The sequence below is a fragment of the Procambarus clarkii genome, chromosome 11 (assembly GCF_040958095.1).
Source record: "Procambarus clarkii isolate CNS0578487 chromosome 11, FALCON_Pclarkii_2.0, whole genome shotgun sequence".
NCBI classification, from domain to species: domain Eukaryota; kingdom Metazoa; phylum Arthropoda; class Malacostraca; order Decapoda; family Cambaridae; genus Procambarus; species Procambarus clarkii.
Genome location: NC_091160.1, coordinates 33,400,432 through 33,410,851, shown reverse-complemented (window position 1 = coordinate 33,410,851; position 10,420 = coordinate 33,400,432).

The window sequence follows — 10,420 nt, the reverse complement described above, 5'->3', positions numbered from 1 at the left end:
AAACGGGTGAAAATTGAGTTAATGTTTTGAAGGGTCGTGTATGGCTAGGCGGCGTGGGAGGGCGCCAGCACCACCTCTCTCAATGTCCTAGGGTTCGAAGATGTCTTGCTCTTTGTCCCCTTCATCTAGTTATTCCACCCCTCACCGGCGTCCAGCTAAGAAGAAAAAATCACGTATTAATCGGTGTAAGGTTCACCTGGGGGATTGAGTGGATGTGTGTGTGTCTAGCAGTGATTTGACGCTATGTTACGAGAGAAGCTGCCGTTGGCGGCACTGCTTGCTACATATAGCTCACAGTGTTGACAATTTGCACCAGCTGAACCTCTCTAATTCACTCCTCTTAACCAGCGGTTCAGATCCTTTATAGCCACCGTCGAGGTTCCGAGAACACCACGTAAATTGACTAGTCGCAGGACGGTCGTTTCATAAGAAATGTAAATAGTAAAATAATATGGAAAGAGTAGTTGAGTCGTTGGAAAGAGACGTTGGTATTACTGCCTCTAAGGCGGAGATCTAGGAAGGGGTTTGTTTGTTTGTTTCTTGAGTTGTTGCGTTTAATGCAATGTCTGCAGTTCGAATCCCGGGCGGGATAGAAGTAGGTTGGGCGCGTTTTTTATCACCTAATGCCACTGTTCACCTAGTAGCAAATAGCTATCCAGGAGTTAAGTCCGCTTGTTATTGGTTTGCATCTACAAAGAAATATAATTGAACTAATTATCATTAACATATAGTGTTATTATAAGCAATAATTATATTTAAAATTAATTGTTATTAATGAAATTAATTACTCTTTTTATTAATTGTTATTAATAAAATTAAATACTGTATTAATTTTTATTAATAACATTAATTACTGTACTATTAAAATTGTATTAATATTGTCACAATTCAGTAATATTAAAATTAATTAATAGTTTAAAATGAATTATTATAATCGTTATTTTTTTTAACTGTTCTTTTATATAAAAAAATATACTAAATATAGAAAACGGAATCTCAATGACGTCCACAAAGGTAAACAAAGAGACTAGGATTCGGCCGGATTTACAGGAACGCGGCGACTTCCGATCGATCAACGCCTCATTTCGCGCCATAAATCTGGATTCAGCGGATTCCCTATTTTTTCCCCCCGTTCTTGTGTGCGTTGACTAGGAATCTGTTCTCGTACGAGTCAAACCGTTTGTGCTTATACACGCCTAGTTGTAATTGCTTTTTGACTAACGTTAACAAATTATTTATGTATTTGTGGTTCATTTGGGCGTTTGGTTTCAAGCTGTGTCCCTTCGTTCGTGTACCACCCGTGTTTAATGGCGTGTCCTTGTCTGACCCTGTCACTTCCTCTCGAAGTATTTTGTATATGGTAATCATGTCTTCTTTGTTTCTTCCTTCTCCGTCTGTTTGCCTGTCTGTTTATCTGTATGTCCGTCTGTCTCCTGACTGTCTCTTTATCGACATCTTTGCTTCTCTATATGACTGTACTCACCTAGTTATACTTGCGGGGGGTTGAGCTGCGGCTCTTTGGTCCCGCCTCTCAACTATCAATCCAACTGTATTGACCTGTCTCTCTACCTGTCTGTCTGTCTGTCTATCACTGTGTCATCCTTAAACTCCAGTAAACTTTAAGTAAATAGATCAAACATTAACTAAACTTTGTGAAACAGTAAATATACATTCACAAAAAGTTTTAAGTTATGCAGATAGAATTAGGAAAGTTAAAGTGAAGCTGAGAAAAAAGTACAGGAAGTACATAATGTTGTTCAGGATGTAATATTGTGCTAGTGTTCAGGGGGAGTGATGTTGTGCGAGTGTTCACCAAGTTGTTCATCAACTTGGTGAACACCTAAGTTTCACCTTGGGTGGGTTGGTAACTCCGGGTTTACTCAGGTTTTGCAAGGCAACACAAAAGGTTTACTAAGGTTTTGGAATGCAAAGCTGAGGTTTACTGAGGCATTTGAAGGCAGTATACTGAGGTTTACTGAGGCTTTTGAAGGCAGTATACTGAGGTTTGCTGAGGCATTTGAAGGCACTATACTGAGGTTTACTAAAGCATTTGAAGGCAGTATACTGAGGTCTACTGAGGCTTTTGAAGGCAGTATACTGAGGTTTACTGAGGCTTTTGAAGGTAGTATACTGAGGTTCACTAAAGCATTTGAAGGCAGTATACTGAGGTCTACTGTGGCATTTGAAGGAAGTATACTGAGGAAGAGAAAGCAGTATACTGAGGGTTACTGAGGCATTTGAAGGAAGTATACTGAGGTTTACTGAGGAAGAGAAAGCAGTATACTGAGGTTTACTGAGGAAGAGAAAGCAGTATACTGAGGTTTACTGAGGAAGAGAAAGCAGTATACTGAGGTTTACTGAGGAAGAGAAAGCAGTATACTGAGGTTTACTGAGGAAGAGAAAGCAGTATACTGAGGTTTACTGAGGAAGAGAAAGCACTAATGGGGGTTTACTGAAGTCTTGCCTGGACTGTGTAGAGGTTTAAACGTGTCTCTGTGTACGTATGTATCTGTGTACGTATGTGTCTGTGTACGTGTGTATCTGTGTACGTGTGTGTCTGTGTACGTGTGTGTCTGTGTACGTGTGTCTCTGTGTACGTATGTGTCTGTGTACGTGTGTATCTGTGTACGTGTGTGTCTGTGTACGTATGTATCTGTGTACGTGTGTGTCTGTGTACGTGTGTGTCTGTGTACGTGTGTGTCTGTATACGTGTGTGTCTGTGTGCGTGTGTGTCTGTGTACGTGCGTGGCCTGTGTGCGTGTCTGCGTGTAAGTCTAGCATTGTAAACACCTCAGGTCGCTTGTTTCAGCAGACAAACTACCTCAACATATAGACAATTAGCCTAATTTCACAAATTGCAAACAATTTCGCAATAAGAAGTAATTTAAGACTAAAACTGAACAATATTAAATTTAAACAATGAACAAAAATAAAGTTTTGATGGTAAAAAAATAAAGTTAAGCCAATCTTTTGTATTACAATAATAATAATAATAATATTTATCGTCTGTTATCGAAATGGTTATCTTTAAAGGATATATTTTGCAAGTGATATCAGTCCGTAGGTCGTGATAGCCAATTTGGGTGTAATTACCTCAAACAGGATGAGCCAATGTAATCTTAGACTGTGATTGGCTGTAATTATTTTTACTGTTGCTAAGACAAACGGGACGATATCAATTAACGGGACTTTTTTTTTTTAAGAGTCAAGAATCACTGAATCAGTTTCAAGAATTATCTCTAAGGAAAAAAAAGCCATTACGACTATATAGCATTGGGATGGATAAGGATTTGGGATGGGACGGGGGGAAAGGAATGGTGTTCCAATCACTTGACTTGGATGGTCGGGGGATTGAACGCCGACCTGCATGAAGCGAGGCCGTCGCTCTACCGTCCAGCCCAAGTGGTAAGAACGTGATAAAGTGAAATGTATTGAAATGATTCTAGAACGGATCTTCCCGCTCTCTTTATGTGCTCTTCACCGAAGAAATTGTTGAAAAAATATTGTCTCAAAAGTTAGTTAATAGTTTTCTATGTGCTGACGACAAGAAAGATGTCTCCTTGAACCCGTCAACCCGTCGTGTGTGTGTGTGTATATATATATATATATATATATATATATATATATATATATATATATATATATATATATATATATATATATATATATATATATATATATATATATATATATATATATATATATATAAATAACTCACTTTATTTAAACATTTCATTACACAAAAAGGGTTACAACATTGATTACATGCAAGGTACAAGGCTACTTGTCACAGGTTGTAGAGTTCCTCCAGCTCCTCAGATGGCGGGCAGGAATCATGGATGTAGTGAGCATTTCCTCTCTGGATCGCTACACTAAGGCGCTGAAAGAGAAAACTGGCTGCTCTAGGGTCTCTAGTTGTTTCAATTAGCTTACACCCCAACTCCTTCAAAAAGCTAGCAGCGCTTTTACCCCAGGCACCGAGTGTCTCTGAGGCAATGGGGACAAAACTGTAGTGGTGCTCAAGGTCTCTGTATTAACGCGTCTTGGCTGCTTCCCGGTGATTGGCAGCTCCTCCTGCTTGTGTAGCACTGAAGTTAACATTGGTATTGGCTAAAGTTGAAACGCAAGTGTAGTCCCACACCAACTGTCTACCATTCTTCCAGGGGTTCACCGTGATTCCGTCTGGGCGACCGACAGGCTCATCAGAGTTGCGGGCATTAGGTAACGGGGCTCTCTCTCTGCTGGACATCCGGTTGTAGTAAGACTTTTATATATATGTGTGTGTATATGTGTGTTAATCTAAGTGTAATTATGACTTTTCGCTCCCCTCCCCTCCCCACGCTCTCTCTCTCTCTCTCTCTCTCTCTCTCTCTCTCTCTCTCTCTCTCTCTCTCTCTCTCTCTCTCTCTCTCTCTCTCTCTCTCTCTCTCTCTCTCTCTCTCCCCCCCCACCACAACTTCACAACCTCTCCTTCACTATCTCTTCCTCTCCTCTATCTTTCCCTTCACTCTCCTTTTCACTCTCCGTCTCTACCACTCTCCACATTCTGGCCCCCCCCCCTAGACGACCGAGCCAGACAGGCCTATTGATTGAGTCTGGATGTAGAGGAAGAGGGGAGGGGGAGGGAGAGGGAGAGGTGAGGGAGAGGGAGAGGTGAGGGAGAGGGAGAGGGGAAAGGGGGGGGGAGTCCGTTTCACCTTTGTAGTACATAGTAACGACCCCCATTACTCTCCAATCCATCTCCCCTCTCTCTCTCCCCTCTCTCTCTCCCCTCCCTCTCTCTCTCCCCTCCCTCTCTCTCTCTCCCCTCGTCCTCTTCTCCTCTCCCAGCGTCGTAGGTAAGTAGGTAGGCAGATAGAAGAGGAGAGGGGAGAAGGTGGAAGAGAGAGAGACTAGAAGGTGGAAGAGAAAGAGAGAGAGAGAGAGATAGTGAGAGAAGGTGAGGGGAGAAAGAAGGGAAAGTGGAGGGAAATGAGAGAGTAGAGAGAGAGAGAGAGAGAGAGAGAGAGAGAGAGAGAGAGAGAGAGAGAGAGAGAGAGAGAGAGAGAGAGAGAGAGAGAGAGAGAGAGAGAGAGAGAGAGAGAGAGAGAGACAGAGAGAGAGAGAGAGAGAGAGAGAGACAGAGACAGAGAGACAGAGACAAATGGCGTTAACTAACCCCTCAACCACACCAGAGGAAAGAGAAGAGACACAGTCTGGAATATCAGAAATAGGAGTGAGAGGCAAGAAAGGGAAGAGGAATAGGGGAGGAGAAAGAGGGAAGATAAGGGACTCTAGAAGACCTTAGAGTACAGGAACTTTAAGGTAAATATTGGCATGCAAAATGAGTGACAGGGCGAGAATGATGATTGATAAGAACAGGAAATGCTAAGAGAAGGTGAAGCATAAAGATAATGAATACAAGGAGATGGAGATAGTGAATAGGAGAGTGAACGAGAGAAATGGAGGAGGTGGATCAAAGGGAAATAATTTCCCTTTAAAGTAATGTATTAATATGTCAGATCTGAGGGTTGTGTGTGTGTGTGTGTGTGTGTGTGTGTGTGTGTGTGTGTGTGTGTGTGTGTGTGTGTGTGTGTGTGTGTGTGTGTGTGTGTGTGTGTGTGTGTGTGTGTGTGTGTGTGTGTGTGTGTGTGTGTGTGTGTGTGTGTGTGGGTGGGTGGGCGTGTGTGTGTGTGTGTGTGTGTGTGTGTGTGTGTGTGGGTGTGTGTGTGTGTGTGTGTGTGTGTGTGTGTACTCACCTGATTGTACTTGCGGGGGGTTGAGCTTCGGCTCTTTGGTCCCGCCTCTCAACTGTGTGTGTGTGTTTAATTATATGTAGACAATTAAATTTGCTCGCGGGAACGATCTTCAACTCTTGGGTCCCGATTTTCCAGTTAACGACAGTCTATAAGCATATACAAGGAACAGCACTGTAAGATAAAGATACTATTTGATTAAACCCCCAAAGATAAGAGTTTTAATTAACTATAACACTTATTATTATTATTTCTTATAAGTATTACTAAAATCACACAACTCCGTAGATTGTAAATCACCAACTCCGTAAATCACAACTCCGTAGTCCTACATATGCAGGACTTGGGATTGTAAATATGTGATTGCAACTACATAGTGGTTTGACCTCCACTAACATCTAGAGAGGGTGTGGGGGGGGGGGGAGGGAGGGTTGTTACAGGAAGCAACCACGCAATTAGGTCATTAGTGCGCCTACGTCTGAGATTTTAACCAGCAGTAGGGCTGTTGGGAGGGATAAACAAAAAAAAACACATAATTGGGCCATTTATCCTACTACGTCATAGAGTTTGGCCTAAGCGGGAGATACTAATTAGGGTAATTAAGAGATCATAGGCTAATTAGTGTAATTAGGTGGTTCTTGCGGGGCCCATGTTTGATCTCCAAGATAAATTTAGATGTGGGATAATTTTTTTTTCACACACACATACACACACATTCTCTCTCTGTCTCTCTCTCTCTCTCTCTCTCTCTCTCTCTCTCTCTCTCTCTCTCTCTCTCTCTCTCTCTCTCTCTCTCTCTCTCTCTCTCTCTCTCTCTCTCTCTCTCTCTCTCTCTGTCTCTGTCTCTGTCTCTGTCTCAGTCTCTGTCTCTGTCTGTCTGTCTCTCTCTCTCTCTCTGTCTCTCTCTCTCTCTCTCTCTCTCTCTCTCTCTCTCTCTCTCTCTCTCTCTCTCTCTCTCTCTCTCTCTCTCTCTCTCTCTCTCTCTCTAGGAATTTAATATTGAGGCATAACGCAGGTCTATAAACTAAGGACAATATTCTGCTTATGACGCCATAAATTCCTATCTATCCCTCCCCCCCCCCTCCTATCCCAGCCTCCCCTATCCCAGCCCCCCTCCTATCCCAGCCCCCCTCCTATCCCAGCCCCCCTCCTATTCCAGCTTCCCCTATCCCAGCCTCCCCTATCCCAGCCTCCTCTATCCCAGCCTCCCCTATCCCAGCCTCCCCTATCCCAGCCTCCCCTATCCCAGCCGTGACCCTCCTCTCCTCATCCCAGCTCTCCACCCCCCCCTCTATCCCCTATCCACGTAAACGTATTATAAGGCGAAAAATATAAGTTTAATTATTCCATACGTTAATTAAGACAAGAAATGTTAGCGATGAATATGAAAAATCGAGCGTTCAAGGTGATGAGTTGGGTGTGTTGATGAGTCAAGGTGATGAGTTGGGTGTGTTGATGAGTCAGGATGATGAGTTGGGTGTGTTGATGAGTCAGGATGATGAGTTGGGTGTATTGATGAGACACGGTGATGAGTTGGATGTGTTGATGAGTCAGGGTGATGAGTTGGATGTGTTGATGAGTCAGGGTGATGAGTTGGATGTGTTGATGAGTCAGGGTGATGAGTTGGGGTGTATTGATGAGTCAGGGTGATGAGTTGGGTATATTGATGAGTCAGGGTGACGAGTTGGGGTGTATTGATGAGTCAGGGTGATGAGTTGGGTGTATTGGTGAGTCAGGGTGACGAGTTGGGGTGTATTGATGAGTCAAGGTGATGAGTTGGGGTGTGTTGATGAGTCAGAGTGATGAGTATGATGACTAGACTTGGGCTGCTGCCATAATGGCCAGGTCTGCAGACGATGAGTCACAATAACGAGGCTGAAGATATGATGACCAAACGATTCATCAGAAGATGAGGAGACGGCGACGTTTCGGTCCGTCCTGGGACCATTATCAAGTCGATTGGGATAATCAGTGGTCTTGGATTGACTGATTGGGTTAATTAATGGTCCAAGGATAGACCGATTGAGATAATCGATAAATCCAGGTAATTCGGTCCAGGACGGACCGAAACGGCGTCGTTTCGTACTCTGGTGTGTAGTTTGGTCATTAATGACTTGGTTCGCTTGCACTCCGAACAAGCAGACCAGGCTCCTTTTTCTTTCACATTTCTCTCTGCCTCCGAAGATGCTAAAGTGTACTTTAGCCAAAAATATGAGGCCCGATTAAGTGTGTGGGAAAGTGAACTTTTGAGAGTTAATTTTTCAACTTCGTTTCCGAGAATTACATAAGAAGTAAAGAGAAGATTCGTGTGTGAGAGAGAGAGAGAGAGAGAGAGAGAGAGAGAGACAGAGACAGAGAGAGAGAGAGAGAGAGAGAGAGAGAGAGAGAGAGAGAGAGAGAGAGAGAGAGAGAGAGACAGAGAGAGAGAGAGAGAGAGAGAGAGAGAGAGAGAGAGAGAGAGAGAGAGAGAGAGAGAGAGAGAGAAAGAGAGAGAGAGAAAGAGAGAGAGACACAGAGAGAGAGACACAGAGAGAGACAGAGAGAGAGAGAGAGAGAGAGAGAGAGAGAGAGAGAGAGAGAGAGAGAGAGAGAGAGAGAGAGAGAGAGAGAGAGAGAGAGAGAGAGAGAGAGAGAGAGAGAGAGCCACCCTCTACTACATCACTAGGTAACTAATGTCTCCACCTCCAAGACCATGAAAAAATAAAAGACTTCTGTAAACTTTACCCGTATCTTTATTTTTTGCTTTACTTTCATCTTTATTTCCATTGTGTCCTCTTCCTGCTCCTCCTTACCAGGAGGAGCAGGATTGTGGGATATATAAAGCAGTATATTTATAGTGATAGTATAAGCCTTCACGCCTTCCTGGGGGGGGGGGGCTTGTTTGGCTCCCCCCTCTGTCTTGGTTGCTTTGTTTGGTCTGGAGACCAGTGCTTGCTTTGTTTGGGTTGGCTTTCTGTCTCACAGCCGTTGTCTGCAATAGTTCGAACACCCACACGAACGTTCGTAAATATAGGACACACACACACACACACACACACACACACACACACACACACACACACACACACACACACACACACACACACACACACACACACATACACACACACACATAGTGGAGGCAGACTCCATACACAGTTTCATATGTAGATATGATAGAGCCCAGTAGGCTCAGGAATCTGTACACCAGTTGATTGACAGTTGAGAGGCGGGACCAAAGAGCCAGAGCTCAACCCCCGCAAGCACAACTAGGTGACTACACACACACACACACACACACACACACACACACACACACACACACACACACACACACACACACACACACACACACACAGGGGGCCTCGTAGCCTGGTGGATAGCGCGCAGGACTCGTAATTCTGTGGCGCGGGTTCGATTCCCGCACGAGGCAGAAACAAATGGGCAAAGTTTCTTTCACCCTAAGTGCCCCTGTTACCTAGCAGTAAATAGGTACCTGGGAGTTAGTCAGCTGTCACGGGCTGCTTCCTGGGGTGTGTGTGTGGTGTGGGAAAAAAAAAGAAAAAAAAAAAAAGTAGGTAGTAAACAGTTGATTGACAGTTGAGAGGCGGGCCGAAAGAGCAAAGCTCAACCCCCGCAAAACACAACTAGTAAACACACACACACACACACACACACACACACACACACACACACACACACACACACACACACACACACACACACACACACACACACACATTCAGAAAGGTACTGACAAAGATACAGAATCAGTGTTCAAAGTGAGGATCACCAGAACTGAATCACATCAGTGGAACAGGAAACACAGATGAACCACAGAGATGTCAAAAGAAACTTCTTCTCTTTCTCTGAGCCGTACATAAGTGCAACAGACTAGATGAATAAGTTGTTGAAGCCAATTCAATACATAGTTTCAAATATATGTACATTATAAATTCAACGAGTGAAAAATGAGTCACCCATTTCAACTATTGATGGTCGTAAGGCCATTAAAGAGCAGTCACTCGACCCCATAAGTACATCTAGGTGAGTACATACACTCACCCATTCATGCCCTCTTATTCATGAGTACCCATAATACATAATAACTCACATCCTTGCTCCTGACTCAGGAATATTGAATCAATTCATCTTCGTCTCGAGAAGATGAATTGATTCAATACTCATCTCTTCATCTCTGCATGAATTGATTCAAGAGACTCATCTCTTCATGCAGGCGATGAGTCACAATAACGTGGCTAAAGTAAGTTGACCAGACCACACACTAGAAGGTGAAGGGATGACGACGACGTTTCGGTCCGTCCTGGACCATTCTCAAAATCGACTTGAGAATGGTCCAGGACGGACCGAAACGTCGTCGTCCCTTCACCTTCTAGTGTGTGGTCTGGTCAACTCATCTCATCTGTCAGTCAGCCTTATCACACAGACTCATGCCGGGTGTCAGGAGACCTAGACTCACGCCTCATCATCTTGGGTTTTCTAAGATGCCCGCTGGTTAATTAAGGGATAGTTGTTCGGTCGTTAAGGTACTGGGGAGAACCATCGGGGTCTCACTGTTAGCTCTCAAGATTCTTACTTAATCCAGTCGTGATACAGTTAAGAACAGTCTTGATACAGTTAAGGACAGTCTTGATACAGTTAAGAACAGTCTTGATACAGTTAAGAACAGTCTTGATACAGTTAAG